Raw genomic sequence first — 4,321 nt, 5'->3', positions numbered from 1 at the left:
CACACACACTTGCATTCAGGTCAGATACGTAAGCATGTGTTCCAGGTGTCTGCTGCCCTGTGTAACATACACCAATACACCTGCTTCTGTTCTGCCTAACACACACGCTCTCTCTGTCTCCATGGCAACTCCCCCTGGCCTTATTTACATGTTTTAGTGCCAGGGGAAAAGGTCAGAGAGAGAGTGGGTGGGGGGGGGGGAGAGAGAGAGAGAGAGAGAGAGAGAGGAGGAAGTAAATATAAGTTGCAGCTGAGATCTCTTTCAGAGTGCTGTGAGTGTGTTTGACTTGGCTTTCGCTGTTTGGTGGATCCTGTCAGGAATTATGTGGCACTGAGAGGTGGGAGTTTAGCAGCTCAGGGATCAGGTGAGCGATCACTCTCTCACTCCAACAGCTCAGGGATCAGGTGAGCGATCACTCTCTCACTCCAACAGCTCAGGGATCAGGTGAGCGATCACTCTCTCACTCCAACAGCTCAGGGGATAGGTGAGAGATCACTCTATCTCACTCCAACAGCTCAGGGGATAGGTGAGAGATCACTTTATCTCGCTCCAACAGCTCAGGGGATAGGTGAGAGATCACTCTATCTCACTCCAACAGCTCAGGGGATAGGTGAGAGATCACTCTATCTCACTCCAACAGCTCAGGGGATAGGTGAGAGATCACTCTCTCACTCCAACAGCTCAGAGGATAGGTGAGAGATCACTCTATCTCACTCCAACAGCTCAAGGGAGAGGTGAGAGATCACTCTCTCACTCCAACAGCTCAGGGGATAGGTGAGAGATCACTCTATCTCACTCCAACAGCTCAGGGGATAGGTGAGAGATCACTCTATCTCACTCCAACAGCTCAGGGGATAGGTGAGAGATCACTCTATCTCACTCCAACAGCTCAGGGGAGAGGTGAGCGATCACTCTCTCACTCCAACAGCTCAGGGGATAGGTGAGAGATCACTCTCTCACTCCAACAGCTCAGGGGATAGGTGAGAGATCACTCTATCTCACTCCAGACCTCCACTCTGTCACTCTGCACTCACCACACAGTGGGAGGCGGGTGGATCGTGTCCTCACCTGCTTGCTGGTTTGTGGTTTTCCCGTTCAGAAGATGGCGTCTGCTTCCCTCTGTCCTCACAGCGGCGTTTAAGTCCGATCAGGACGAACCTCCTCTTTTCCACACATTCAGATTTGAACGAAACGCTGCTGACGATGCAGACTGTGTGCATCAGCATTCATGATCTGTGGTTGCAGGGACAGAGAGGTTGGTGCTCGATGGAGTATTGATGGCAAGGATGGTGTGAGTTCAGCATGTGAGGTGCTTCTGTGTTGATATCCATCAATGTGATATAAAAGTGTGCTCAGATTTGAAGTATAAAGGGTGTGTGTGTGTGTGTGTGTGTGATATTACAGAGCTTGTATGAAAGACTTGGAGAGGCAGGTTAATTAGTTTGGCATGATTGGATCGTTCGATTCTTGGATGAAAATGTTAGTTTGAGTGTGAGACCAAGAGAGTGGCGTTGCGGGCGTCCAGGAAACCACCAGGCGGAAGAAAGATCTACCTGAGGAGAGGTTTAGCAGCTCGTCTCCCCTCGCGCGCGTGTGTGTGTGTGTGTGTGTGAGAGAGAGAGAGAGAGAGGGGACGGACTCTGATATTTGTAGACTGTGATATCGCTGTAATGCTTTAATGATCTACTGTTGTGGTTTTATAGACATCTTGTGTAATGCATATGTTTCTAACACATACACAGAGAGAACAGAGCTGGTCCTGTCTCCTGGATGGCCTCACTCTGTTCTGCCAACCAGCTTTCATGCCTGTATGACAAGCCTGGCTGACGCAGCATTAGTTCAAACAATCCAAATCCAGGGTATTTTGAGTTTTTATTGTCAGAGTGAATTCTACACCTGTTTGGTGAGTTTTTATGCCCTGTGGTCAGAAATGGACTATAAACAGTTTATTCTGTCACACCTTTGCCTTAACGTTGCATATTAAGAGCTGACTGAGATTGTCTATCACTATTTTACTTTTTAAACTTGAACTGATATTCATGTGCAGGTCTGTGACCTGAGAGCAGAAGTTCTCCTGGGTTCTCTTGGGTTCCCCTGGGTTCTGAGACCTTTCTCACCCACTGATAGGGGCTATGGAATCGTAGCAATCACCTCAAACATTGATTTCCTTGTCTCTGTGTGTGTGTGTGTGTGTTACTGAGTGAGTGTGTGTGTGTGTGTGTGTGTGTGTGTGTGTGTGTGAGTTACTGAGGTAGAGTGTGTGTGTGTGTGTCTGTGTGTGAGTTACTGAGGTAGAGTGTGTGTGTGTGTGTGTGTGTGTGTGTGTGAGAGTTACTGAGGTAGAGTGTGTGTGTGTGTATATGTATTTGTGTGTGTGTGTGTGTGTGTGTGTGTGTGTGTGTGTGTGTGTGTTGCCTTCTGACCTTTCCTCTAAAGAGCCCGCACACACTTTAATCTCAATCGCATTCTCTTAATTATCCCGAAATTAAGAGCATGCATGTGTGGGTGTGTGAGCGTTGGAATGTGTGTGAGTTACTGAGGTAGTGTGTGTGTGTGTGTGTGTGTGTGTGTGTGTGTGTGTGTATGTGTGTACGAGAGAGAGAGGGAGAGAAGGAAATAAATGTTCTTGTGGAGATTGAATTGTAGAGTTACGGTCTGATCTCTCAGAATCTGCTGTAGTAGATCGTGATTTATAAATAGGAAATTACCCTCTGCATATTTCATACGTGGTTCCTGTGTGTGTGTGTGTATGTGTGTGTGTGTGTGTGTGTGTGTGTGTGTGTGTGTGTGTGTGTGTGTGTGTGTGTGTGTGTGTGTGTGTGCGCGCGAGAGCTCTTCAGTGCTGCATGCAGACCAGTGCCTCCTGAAATATTTAAAGTCACCAGAGATGATTGCCCTGCATGGGGCAGATGCCTTTCTGTCTGATTTCTGCCTGCTTTCTGCCTGCTTGCTGTCTGCTTGCTGTCTGCTTTCTGCCTGCTTGCTGTCTGCTTTCTGCCTGCTTGCTGTCTGCTTGCTGTCTGCTTGCTGTCTGCTTTCTGCCTGCTTGCTGCCTGCTTTCTGCCTGCTTGCTGTCTGCTTGCTGTCTGCTTTCTGCCTGCTTTCTGCCTGCTTGCTGCCTGCTTTCTGTCTGCTTTCTGCCTGCTTGCTGTCTGCTTTCTGGTGCAAAACGACGAAGTGGCTCATTTCTGCTACACCCATTGCGGGTGGAGGCACAATCTCACTTCTTTTTTTTTGGGGGACAATCTTTGTGAAAAATCTTCGGTCACGTGTTGCGATTTTTTGTCCTCTAATGCTGCTCTCTCTCTCAATCTCTCCCTATTCTTCCTTTCTCTCTCTCCTTGTGTCTCTCTCCTTCCCTCGTCTTTTTGCTCATTCGGGTTTTACCAAACACCCACTGATTCAAGCTCACACAGACAGTGTGCCGGGTTTAACGGGCGTGGCTATGAAGGCCTTTTAAAGATGGAGTCAGTAGGTTCTGATGACCTCCACGTGTATGTGACGTTAACGCTGGCGAACTTTTAACCTTCAGGGTGATTTAACAATGGATGTTCCCAATCTGGAACAAAACGCCAGTATAGCACGACAGTGTCTGAGTATAAGAGTGTAGGGTTGAGTTTAAGATCGCCGGGGTTGAGTATAAGAGTACAGGGCTGAATTTACAAGGCATTTTCCTAACAGTTGTGTCTTTGATGAATCTTGCTGACCTCATGCTGACCCCTTCATGAAACCAGAATTTAAAGGTCAACCCTCCTTCTAGAGCACAGTTTTCAAAAGGTGAAAGAAACTGTAGTGGAGACGGTATGGTGTGTAAGACTCAGCTTGCCTGACACACCTGTGGAAAGTGCGCATGCCTCATCCTCTGCTCAGGTACGGCGCCCTCTGGTGTTCAAACTCCTTTAGCGTCCAGCTGTCTTACATAAACCATCAGGAGATGCTCCATCAGATTTATGCACTGGGGGTGAGTTTTCCTGGTGTGTGTGTGTGTGTGTGTGTGTGTGAGAGAGAGAGAGAGAGAGAGAGAGAGAGAGAGAGAGAGAACATTTGCAGTTAGGTGCAGGTGTGTTGGAGTGTTTTGATGTGAATCAGAGACCTGCCTTTCCCTCAAGTACCAATTAAAGTCAGAACAGAATGGTCTCTCTTCCAGGTGTATCCAAGGTGGTACAAGACTCTTGGTATCCTGGTACCACACACACACACACACACACACACACACACACACACACACACACACACACACACACAGAGCCTTTGAAAACAACTCCAAGAAGGGTATTAAACACCTCATCTCTCCAGTGAGCCAAACAATGTCATTTAGTCA

General features: G+C 47.8%; 1 protein-coding gene across 1 annotated transcript in view; it reads left to right on the top strand.

Moving 5' to 3' along the window:
- Nucleotides 1–289: 289 nt before the first annotated feature.
- LOC113589944 (phospholipid-transporting ATPase ABCA1-like) overlaps nt 290–4,321 on the top strand; it is a 106,676-nt gene continuing 102,644 nt past the window's right edge. The window contains exon 1 of the mRNA XM_035529963.1: nt 290–364. The gene's annotated coding sequence lies outside the window, so the exon portion shown is untranslated. The remainder of the gene's footprint in view (nt 365–4,321) is intronic.

This window comes from Electrophorus electricus, chromosome 9, assembly GCF_013358815.1.
Source record: "Electrophorus electricus isolate fEleEle1 chromosome 9, fEleEle1.pri, whole genome shotgun sequence".
NCBI lineage: Eukaryota > Metazoa > Chordata > Actinopteri > Gymnotiformes > Gymnotidae > Electrophorus > Electrophorus electricus.
This window is presented reverse-complemented; position numbering and strand designations above follow the sequence as displayed.